Source organism: Schistocerca nitens, chromosome 8 (assembly GCF_023898315.1).
Source record: "Schistocerca nitens isolate TAMUIC-IGC-003100 chromosome 8, iqSchNite1.1, whole genome shotgun sequence".
NCBI lineage: Eukaryota > Metazoa > Arthropoda > Insecta > Orthoptera > Acrididae > Schistocerca > Schistocerca nitens.
This window is the reverse complement of record NC_064621.1, coordinates 432,825,417-432,837,552: the sequence shown is the minus strand read 5'-3', so window position 1 is coordinate 432,837,552 and position 12,136 is coordinate 432,825,417. Positions and strand designations below refer to the sequence as shown.

At 43.5% G+C, this 12,136-nt stretch overlaps 1 pseudogene; it reads right to left on the bottom strand.

Annotated features, from left to right (window-relative positions):
• Positions 1-4,382: 4,382 nt before the first annotated feature.
• LOC126199719 (5S ribosomal RNA) lies at positions 4,383-4,500 on the bottom strand (annotated as a pseudogene).
• Positions 4,501-12,136: the final 7,636 nt, after the last annotated feature.

Genomic DNA, 12,136 nt, shown 5'->3' with positions numbered 1-12,136 from the left:
ATTATATTTCCAGTTGTTTTCAGTGCCCAAAAGCCAGTACATTTGGCGTTACGATTAAAGTTTACGCGAAAATGGAGGCATCCGCAGCACTGAAGAAGGGGGAGGAGAAGAGGCAAGACAAGTAGGGATTTTACTTCAGTAAAATGCGACGTGAGCGGAGATGTATGAAATGATATCACGAAGAGCTCTGGACTGGACAGTGTTGAGCAATAATTCTCACAAGAGCTACCTCTCCCAAGTATAGACACGCTTGTGTGTTGTTATGTGGAGCCACTCTCATGTCCTGTGAGCCAACGCAACAGAAGTGTAATGACTATTTAGCTACTGTTATTTTATTACAGCTTTGTATTGATCGCCAATGGAAACTGTGAAAAAGGATTCGCGTTACTGTTGCAAATAACGTGGCTTTTGAGTGTGCGTTTTCCGTGTTTGAAAATGGGCACCTTTTACTTCGTAGTTCAGTAAACGAATAAACAGGCTAAGCAGCGATATGGACATATGGACTAAATGGGAATGGAGTGATATAGGCAAGTGGGCGATTCAGTGAAGCGGGAGGGAGTGGGGGCACAAAGAATATAACTTTACCCTGGGCTATAGGTTTCCTAATTTCGCTGTTTCAATGCCGCTAGATGCGACGTGTCGCTATTTCAAGTTCGAGAATCCAGTTGTTGCTTTTTATACCTGGTCACAAAACACTCGGTTTCCCAGATGTGACACTATTTTAGTCTGCCATCTAACCCCGTCTACCTGGCCCAAATCGGTGATTCTCATACCGTAATTCTAGACGCCGTTACAGGTTGTATTCGAGTCTGGGAGAAATTTTTTTCGGTCATCAGCCTTATGTTTCAGTGCAGCCTCTCAAAACTTTCTCTCCTATACCATAATTTTCATCTCAGGATAGCACTAAAAAAAATACCTAGCGTGCACAATTATTTGTGCTACATATTCCAGTCTCCGACTTCCCCTACAATTTTTGCCTTCTACAGCTCTCTCGAGAATAAATATTTTCTTTTATTTACAGGTGAGCCATAATGGACCGTGAAGTAGATGTCAGGTTACGACAACGGTCGGTGATGGAGTTCCTCTTCAAGACCGGCGATGACTCTGCCACATCGATTCACAGGAAGTTGCTCGCTGTTTGTGAGGAGGACACAGTGTATTGCAGCAGTGTCCAGCGGTGGTTGCAGAGGTTTAAAGAAGGTGATTTCTCTCTACTGGACAATCCACGATGCTGTAGACCATCGACGGCAGTGAGTGATGTGAAAAAGGAGACCATTGATCAAATCAGCCTAAATGACAGATGTGTGACGATACGGCAGCTTGCTGAAATGATTCGTTTGTCATAGGGTAGTGTGGTATCACTGGTACAGTCACTACACCATGAAAATGTCAAACCCCATACAGCCCTTATGGCACAGGAGAAAATCAGGAAATTGGGTTGGAAAATTGTTCCTCATCCTCCCTACAGTCGGGCCTTGGCTCTGTCTGATTTTTACCTCTTTGGTCGTCTGAAGGCCCACCTGCGCGGTAAAACATTTGATAGTGAGAAAGACCTTATTTCTTGTGTCAACCGATGCTGTCGAAGCCAATCCCCAGGATTTTACCAAAGTGCATTTACACCATGGAAAGAGCCTTGGGCCGGATGCGTCACGGCTCAATACATAGCTAAATGTTCCAGTAGGTCCACAAAAAATTTCATTCTCCTCCCGCAAAAAATAATAAAATTAGAGACGGCTATGCAAAACTTTTTGAACACCCTTCGTACATGTCCTATATTCCTGTCTCTTAGTTAGTGTATTCTTTTCTTCTCCTATTTTGCGGAAAACCTCATTTATTATCTAATGGGATCTTTCAATGTCGATAAATCTTCCGTAGATCACATCTCAAAGGCTGCAAATATTTTCTGGTTTTCTCACAGGCAAGAAGTGTTCTTGTTGTGTGGTCTTCAGTCCGAAGACTGATTTAATGCAGCTCTCTACCCTACTCTGTCTTGTTCAGAAATGGCTCTGAGCACTATGGGAGTCAACGTCTGAGGTCATTAGTCCCCTAGAACTTAGAACTAGTTAAACCTAACCAACCTAAGGACATCACACACATCCATGCCCGAGGCAGGATTCGAACCTGCGACCGTAGCGGTCTCGCGGTTCCAGACTGCAGCGCCTAGAACCGCACGGCCACTTCGGCGGGCCTCTGTCTTGTGCAAGCCTCTTAAACTATACACTGCAGCGTACATTTAACTTTGTTTATTGTAATTCATCTCTGCCCACCCTCTACAATTTACTCACACACATTTCCGTCATTACCAACTGGACGATTGATCCGTTGGTACATATCCTATCAAACGATTCTTTCTACGAGGGTTAGGGAAAAAAGTCATTGCAACTATTTCTTTATTCCGAATATCAGCCCAGGTGGAAAATGCGACATACAAATGGAAGGACGACGTATGTTCTACATGAGTGGATATTGAAGAACACGCGAACATTATCCTCCAGGTGTTTACACTTATGTGACCAAAGTCATGGGATACTACTTAATATCGCGTCGGACTATCTTTTGCCCAGCGTAGGGCAGCGAGTCGGTGTGGCATGGACCCAACAAGTCCTTGGTAGTTCTCTGCAGAAATATTGAGCCATGTTGCCTCTGTAACAGCCCATAATTGCGAAAGTGTTGCCGGTGCAGGATTTTGTGCACAAACTGACCTCTCGGTTATGTTCCATAAATGTTCGATGGTATTCGCGTCGGGCGATCTCTGTAGCCAGTTCATTCGCCCGAATTGTCCAGAATGTTCTTCAAACCAATCGTGAACAATCGTGTCTGTGTGACATGGCGCATTGTCATCCATAACAGTTCCATCGTCGTTTGGGAACATGAGGTCCAAGAACGGCTGCAAGTGGTCCCAGTTGGATCAGCTGGAAGGTGGACCTAGTCTAGTCCGTGTAAAGAAAGCCCACACCATTATGAAGCCACCTCCAGTTTGCACAGCGCCTTGTTGACAGCTTGGATCCTTGGCTTCGTGGGGTCTGCGCCACTCTCGAACCCTGCCGTCAGCTCTTACCCCATGAAATGGGATTCATCTGACCACGCCACGGTTTCCCAGTCGTCGTACGTGCCACATTGATTTCTCTGGTCATTTCATGCAGTGTTACTTGTCTGTTAGCACCGACAACTCTACACAAACGCCGCTGCCCTCGGTCGTTAAGTGAAGGCTGTCGGACACTACGTGACAAGTAATGCCTGCATTTCGTATTCTTGGCACACTCTTGACATGGTGGATCTTGGAACAGTGAATTCCCTAACGTTTTCCGAAACAGAATGTCCCACGCATCTAGCTTCAACTACCATTCCACGTTCAAAGTCTGTTAATTTCACTCGTGCGGTCATAATCACGTCGGAAATCTTTTCACATGTGTCACCTGAGTGCAAATGACAGCTTCGCCAATGCACTGCCCTTTTATACCCTGTGTAAACGATACTACCGTCCCCTCAGTGTATTACCGTAGTGGACAAGACAATACTGGTTTCATGATGCAAAGTTATTATAGCACAGTACACAAACAAATGACATGATAAAACTGGGTCTAAAGGCCATCAATGCAGCCAACCCGATACGTTCACCATACGCTGCCAACGAAGTGGGAGGCGCTGAATACCGCCTGCGTCGCCATTTGCCACAGCGTGTCCGAATCGCGTCCTCTGTTACCGCACAGTCTTGACAATCTCCTCTCGTATCGTAAACTGTCTCCCTGTACCTTTTATACCTGATCGGAGTGACAGGGCGAAAGGTCAGGAGAATACGGCGGGTATTCCAGTTCTTCCCATTCTCTGGGTCGCAGTTGCCTCAGTATACACTCCGCTTTATGTGGTTTTGCGTTACCGTGCAGTATGACTGCACTGTCCACAAGATCTAGACGTTTGTCTCAAACGCCATGTCGTACCTGTTGCCCTGCCCCAAAATTCATCGATGGCGATTATTCGTCTCAGGAAGTGATCGCCGTTCTGTTGGCAGCGCGCTGTGTGGCTGGAGCACATTGCATATCGCCTCCACCATTGAACTTCGGTCAATTCATGCGGTATCCCACAGCGACGAGACTTTCTGCAGTTACAGCTCTGCCCGCAATATGCTATGAATGGCGCGTTCCTTAATGCCATTTACACTAAAACTAAAACTAAACTTCTCCCGAACAGGCCATGAAGGCCCAACGGTACCGACCGGCCGCCGTGTTATCCTCAGCCCACAGGCGTCACTGGATGCGGATGTGGAGGGGCATGTGGTCAGCACAACGCTCTCCCGGCCGTATGTCAGTTTCCGAGGCCGGAGCCGCTGCTTCTCAATCAAGTAGCTCCTCAGTTTGCCTCACAAGGACCGAGTGCACCCCGCTTGCCAACAGCACTCGGCAAGCCGGATGGTCAACCGTCCAAGTGCTAGCCCAGCCCAACAGAGCTTAACTTCGGTGATCTGACGGGAACCGGTGTTACCACTGCGGCAGGGCCGTTGGCTCCTTGATGCCATTTTCCGTCTGTAATTCCTGTAGTGTCCATCGTCTGTCTTTCTCCAGGAGATGCTCAGTGATGGTACGTACAACGTCGGCCCACACACTAACATCTCGCCCCTAGCGTTGCATATCAATGCTTGCCACATGTCTTTACTGAAAGTTACCAGCAGCCCAAATGACAAACAATCCAAACATCACTAAGTTCAACATTGGGCAACAAGAGAGTGGGGATGGTCAGACTACGCACCACGCTACTGTACAGTATGGATGGGTGTTACTACCAAGAGTTTCCAGCAATTCACTATGATATTGTTTCGTATTTCTTCCACAGAGAACGGCTATTTCGATGTATGCACGTTGTCCAACACAGATTACTTCCATCTCACGCGATGCTCGCCACACAACTGATTTCGCAATCAGGGAGCCAGCTGTTGTTGCGAATACACGCTATGCCTGCATAGCTTCCATGCAACAAGTAGCAGTTTGTGATCCGCCAAAACTCGTATTAATCAAATTCTACCACACCAGAACCCCGTGGTCTTGGGGAAGCGTCCTTGATTCATAATCAAAACGTCTTCGGTCCCGGGTTCGAATCCCGCCGCTGCTTAAATTTCGATTAATAATTAGCATTGGCGGCAGAAGACTTCCGGCATAAGCTGTCGCCCTCATTCTGCCAACGGCCTTGTCAAAGAGGGCGGAGGAGCGGACAGAGGTTCAGGGTATTCTCTTGTCCTAGGGGTGGGAAACTACTCCTAAAGGGGGAAGAATCAGTAATATCAACAACATGAGGATGCAGAAGGTAATGGAAACCACTCCATTAAAGACACGTAACGTGTATCCACAGGACATGTGGCCTGTAATTGAAGAAGTGTCTTGATGGTCTCTCTTTTAGCAAAAGATTCCGGAATAGTCCCCCATTCGAATCTCGAGGGGGAGGTTACCATGAGAAAAAGATTGAATTGTCAACTAAATAATAACATTCTACGAGTCGGGGTGTGGAATACAGGAAATCTGAAAAGGGAAATGCAAAGGCTCAATCTAGATGTAGTAAGGGTCAGTGAAGTGAAATGGAAAGAAGACAAGGATTTCTGGTCAGATGAGTGTATGGTAATATCAACAGCAACAGAAAATGGTATATCGGGAACAGGATTAGTTATGAATAGGAAAGTAGGGCGGAGAGTGTTTTACTGTGAACAGCTCGGTGATACAGTTATTCTTATCAGAATCGACAGCAAACCATGACCGACAAAGATAGTTCAGGTATACATGCTGACATCGCAAGCTGAAGATGAAGAGATAAAGTGTATGAAGATATTGAAATGGTAATACAGTAAGTAAAGGGAGATGAAAATCTAATATTCATGGGGGACTGGAATGCAGTTTTAGAGGAAGGAGTAGAAGGAAAGATTACAGGAGAATACGGGCTTTGAAAAAGGAATGAGATATGAGAAAGAATATTGAGTTCTGTAATAAACTTCAGCCAGTAATAGCGAATACTCTGTTCAGGAATCACAAGAGGAGGAGTTATACTTGGAAAAGTCCGGGTGATATGGGAAGATTTCAGTTAGATTACATCATGGTCAGACACTGGATGGTAAGGCATACCCAGGAGCAGATATAGACTCAGATCACAACATAGTAGTGATGAAGAGTAGGCTGAAGTTTAGGACATTAGTCCTGAAGAATTAATACGCAAAGTGAGATACAGAAGTACTAAGGAATGACGAGATACGCTTGAAATTCTATAAGACTATGGAGACACCAATAAGGAATAGCTCAGTAGGCAGCACAGTTGAAGAGGAATGGACATCCCAAAAAAGGGCGATAACAGAAGTTGGGAAGGAAAACAGGTACAAAGAAGGTAACTGCGAAGAAACCATGGGTAAGAGAGGAAATACTTCAGTTGATAGAAGAAAGGAGGAAGTACAAATATATTCCGGGAGACTCACGAATACGGAAATACAGGTCGCTGAGGAATGAAATAAATAGAAAGTGCAAGGAAGCTAAGAAGAAATGCGGTCAGCATACAGAAAAGTCAAATCAACCTTCAGTGACGTTAAAAGTAAGGGTGATAACATTAAGAGTGCAACGAGAATACCACTGTTGAATGCAGACGAGAGACTGAATAGGTGGAAAGAATACACTGAAAGCGTCTGTGAGGGGGAAGATTTGTCTGATGTGATAGAAGAGGAAACCAGAGTCGGTTTAGAAGAGATAGGGGACCTGGTATTAGAATCAGAATTTAAAAGAGCTTTGGAGGACTTAAGATCAAATAAGGCAGAAGGGATAGATATTCCATCAGAATTTCTAAAATCCTTGGGGGAAGTGGCAACAAAACGACTATCGACTTTGGTGTGTAGAATGTATGATTCAAAAATGGTTCAAATGGCTCTGAGCACTATGGGACTTAACTTCTGAGGTCATCAGTCCCCTAGAACTTAGAACTACTTAAACCTAACAAACCTAGGGTCATCACACACATCCATTTCCGAGTCAGGACTTAAACCTGCGACAGTAGCGGTCGCGCGGTTCCAGACTGTAGCGCCTAGAACCGCTTGGCCACTTCGGCCTGCTCACCACCTCTAATCAGTATTTCATTAGATATTTAATATACTCACCCAATCATCAGGATTCGTCTGTAGCACATAGAGTTACATCCTACCACAACGACGGTTTCGTAGTTTTAGTACACTACACAAACGACGTAGTAGATGATATAATTAGCGGTAGTATTGGTAACATTGGCAGAGAAAGAAACATAAACGAATGAGTAAGAGAGAAACTGGGAGGCGGCGATTTCTCTTTGGTTTTTTGTTTGTTTGTTTTGCACGTAACTAGAACAGCATATCATTGAGTGCTAGTCCATTGTACATTTTATATCCCGGAAGAATGTAAGTTGGATTTTATAATTAATAAAAATTTGATATACCCAAAGCAATTACTTTTGATGCAAGTACAGTTTACATGCACAAATGTAAGAATATCTATATAATTATTGTTGTCATTTTGTACTTAGTAGAAGGTTGTTCATTATGATCAAAGGCAAGACTCTTATATTATTATTGATAAATGCGAAATATGTTCATCTATAACAAAAAAATGTTTTATATAAGTTCGACGAAGTGTTGAAGCGATGTTTGATATATTTTTGTTTTTACCTTTCTTTTGAGAAAATTGCGTTTTTTGGCGGTACATGATAAATCATTTTTTTACTACAATACCACTCTGTTTCACCTCACATACCAACAATATTCGAATGAAACTTGAATTAAACATTGACAGTTCGATAAATACTATTTACTTTTAAGTAACAGAGACGAGGATAATTATGTAGAACAAAAATGTTCTATAGGTACCCGGCCCTTTATATATCCTCACTCGGTTTCTACACAGTTCACCGATCCGGTTTTTAGGGGAATGTAGTAAGACACCGGTCGCATACGTAAAGAAAGCGACCTTTACGAGGTAATGGCCGATAGGTACGCAGCACACCTAATATGGAGATAAAGGGAATACGACCGCCAAAGTTACTATGTAAACTACCTTAGTCTAAGTTTACTTATAACTGTCTACGGTAGTTTTACAATTGTAGTAGCACCATATTTCAAAATTATCTACTCTCATCTTGTCTGAACTGTGCTGTCGTCCGTGTTTCACAGCTGTACGAGGCCGCACTCCAGACAAACACCTTCCTAATACTTACAGGGCAGCTTTCTGTGAGTTAATTTACGGATTATTGCATGACCAACTAAACTTGGTTCCACAGAACCTACTGAATTGCTTTTTTATTTAAATTTTTTAAATTAATTTTTAATCAAAATTATTTGCTACGGCCAACATCCTGCATACTATGTTTCACGGGTTTCTCCTGTATTGCGTACCTAGCAGCAATAGCGATGCCTGCACGTTAGCCCGTTATAGGACAATGCCGCGGGATGACGGAGCAGAACGGCCGGTGCGTTCTCCGACGGTGAGTCAACAGCGGGCCTCCCTGCTGCCGCGAGGACGCAGGAAACCCCGAAACGTGTGGGCGGGTACCACACCTCTGCTGTCGCCACTCTTCCTGGCGCTGGTGAGTCAGTAATCATTCGTTTCGTTTCCTTCATCGCTTTTACATGCGACATACCTTACAAAATACATTGCTCAAAAGAATTAGGGAAACACGAGTATCAACACCTGCTTTGTTAAATCTGCACTCACGAAAAGACCATTAATGTAAAGAAATTTTGTGAATTCATCTGTCTAGTTAACATATCCAAGTGATTAACATTTGCAAGACCACAGGTTAATGTAAGTGCGAGACAAGCCATTGCAAATGTGAAATTCTGGTACATTGAAAACCGGTTTAAGCGACAGAATATTGGATCCAGTCATGCGAACGTACGTGCATTGTGCCGTGCAGGTGCCGGGTGGCAGTTTATGGGATGCAGTTTGTAACACCGTAGCTTACACACTACATACCTTTTGTTGATGCATTTAGCTTTCTGTTTTGTTCAACATCCCATCGTTGAACTTCTGTAATTAGTGTATGATTACTTCAATACTGTAATGAAGTGTAATCTCTGTTATATGCTCAATATGAGCAACTGATATGTTTTGTCTTTTTCATATCATCTGTTTGGTTATCTTTGAGGTTGAATAATTTTGTATAAATAATTTTTGGTAGAAATATCAGTATATGCAAATGTTCTGTTTTATTTAACATGTTTGGTTGCTGTTATGTAAACTGCTGACCTTCACTTGCGGTTCTTAGTTATTTTGTAAGTAAAAGACGGTGTGGTTCTGAGTAGCGCGAGCAAAATGTGGTGGGCGTGGATAGAAAGGTGGAACCAAGGGTCAGTCGGGGATGAGCTACTGAACCTCCAACAGCTCACGAAAAGGTTGTGAATTATGCTGGTCCGAGAGGGGCTTTTCGTGCCGTTTCCCAATGGGCCAAAGCCTCAGATGGATGCATTAACTAGCTGGAATTATGTTGGAATTGATATCTATCATCGCCACCAACAAATGACAGAGTCCAGCAATTCTACTTGCAAATCCACCTACCAACATGCGCTTGCCACCACATTACGCAGTCACTGTAATGGAACAGAAGAACTATAGTAATGTACAGTGAAGTATTAGCTCGTAGGATGCTATAGTGTACTCAAATAGAAGGTAAAATTTGACTGAACTCTTGTACCTACTGTGATTTATCCTCAGTCACATATCCACTTAGGGTCACGCCCATGCTAAAGTACTTACCGAGTGTCCTTTATTGAAATTAATATAGAAATAGAGTGTGCTAAGATTAATAATGTTTGTGGAAAGGATCTTACAAATATCTCAATTTTGTGTTTCACTGCAGTAATAGTTCAGAACTGCAACTGTTGAGAGTTACATGTTCATGCTTGCTAAGTGCTTGTTTCACTAATGTTATGAAAGTGCATTTATTTTCCTCTACTACAGTGGTCAAGATTAAGGCCCCAATTGAAAGTAGTCCAAATGCTCAAAGTTACTTAATTATAGAAAGTTTCAATAACTCTTGCTATCCCTGTCAAGTTCTGTACAATATTGGGTTCCTCTTGTGTATTAAAAGTGCATATTAATGGTGTAACAGGATCCACAGTTTGTCTGTTGTGCTCATGCTAGATAACGATTAATAGGAATACCACTATTTATGAAAACAGTAACTTCTTTATTCAAAAGACAATGAGAAGTAATTTGTTAGTGAACTCCATTTAATTTTCGTTCTGAGTAGAAAGGTGTTTAGTAGTGAGAGAATTAATCTATGCACAATAATTAATTTTGCTGTGAACCATATCCATATTTCATATCAGATAGGAGTATGTTTGAAAAGTAATATTGAACCTATGTCCAATTTACGATTCTACAGTGAATATTAGTAGTAACGTTATTGAGACCATTCAGTTTGTCTAACTCCTCAAGGTAATAGTGTGTTTCGTTAGCTGTTACATTTATGCAAATAGATTGTTCTGCTCTGTCAGCTCCAACCTTAACGTGAACATACGCAGGTGCCAGAGTTCATTGCTCTCTAGTGTGACAAAATATAGGTTGTGTTTGCCCATTGAAGTTACTTATTTTCAGTTTCTTGAACAAGAATGTTACTCATTCTTATGCCTAATTAGGCTGGCGACCGTTGGTATTATCATTTGGACACTGAATAGGTAAATTATTGTTTATTACTGTTTAAATATTTACGTTATTCAAACTTTCACTTCCGATAAGCCACCTCCGTTAGGTATATCACGGTCAACACAACTAAATTCTTTTCAGAGAGTAACACTACTCCGCTTCTTTATACTGCAATTGCTTTAGTAAAAATAATTTCATTTATACGAACTGCCTCCAGCTTTGAGGTTACGGTATAACAGTAGCAGGGGGTAGTGTTACAAGTTTCCCACCTGTTGCACTTGATCGTTCGGTACAGGAACGGATAATGCTAATCGTCGATGACTTTGGAGTTGACCCACACGTGCCCCATTGGAGACAGGTCTGATGATGCAGCAGGTCAAGGCAACACGTCAGCAGTCTGTAGAGCATGTTGGGTTACAACAGCGGTATGGGGGCGACCGTTATCTTGTTGGAAAACACTCTGAAATGCTGTTAATGAATAGCAGCACAACAGGTCTAATCACAAGACTGACTTACAAATTTGCAGTCAGGCTGCTGGAATAACCGCGAGACTGCTCCTGCTGTCATACGAAATTGCACCCCGGACCATAAATCCAGGAGAAGGTCCAGTGTGTCTAGCAAGAAGACAGGTTGGTTGCAGGCTCACAACTGGCCTCCTCCTAACCAAAACACGGCCTTATCGCTGAGGCGGGACCAGTCAGACCTCCACACTGCCTTCCACTGAGTTCTCGCTTAGCGTTACTGAAGCTCGAATGGCGGTGGTCTGGGTTCAGTGGAATGCACGCTACAGGGCGTCTGGCTCGGAGCTGCCATTGAAGTAACCGATGTGTAACAGTTCGTTGTTCCACTGTGGTGCCAACTGCTGCTCATAGTGCTGCTTCAGATGCAGTACGGTAGGCCAGAGCTATACGCTGAAAACGATGGTCTTCCCTCTCGGTAGAGCCACTTGGCCCGAAGCGACCAAACATTCTTGTGACCACCTCTGCCAGTAATCATGTAGAGTGGCTACATTCCTCCCAAGTGTTTCTGCATTATCGTAGGAGAAACATCCGGCGTCTCATAGCCCTCGTTCAAGCTCAGTGAGGTGTCGATAATAGCGTCTTTGTCTCTTCAAAGGCATTCTTGACTAACATTCACTCACCACCCAATCTCAAAGATAACTAACGTTCACAATCGAAACAGTGTGCATTTAAAGCAAACCTGGTTTGTATCCTCATAGTGGCGATACTAGCGCCACTCTTATGCGACTAGCGTGAAATTTGAACTGACATTGAAACTTCCTGGCGGATTAAAACTGTGTGCCAGACCGAGACTCGAACTCGGGACCTTTGCCCTTTCGCGGGCAAGTGTTCTACCAACTGAGCTACCCAAGCACGACTCACGCCCCATCCTCACAGCTTTACTTCTGAACTTGCCCGCGAAAGGCAAAGGTCCCGAGTTCGAGTCTCGGTCTGGCACACAGTTATAATCGGCCAGGAAGTTTTACATCAGCGCACACACCGCTGCAG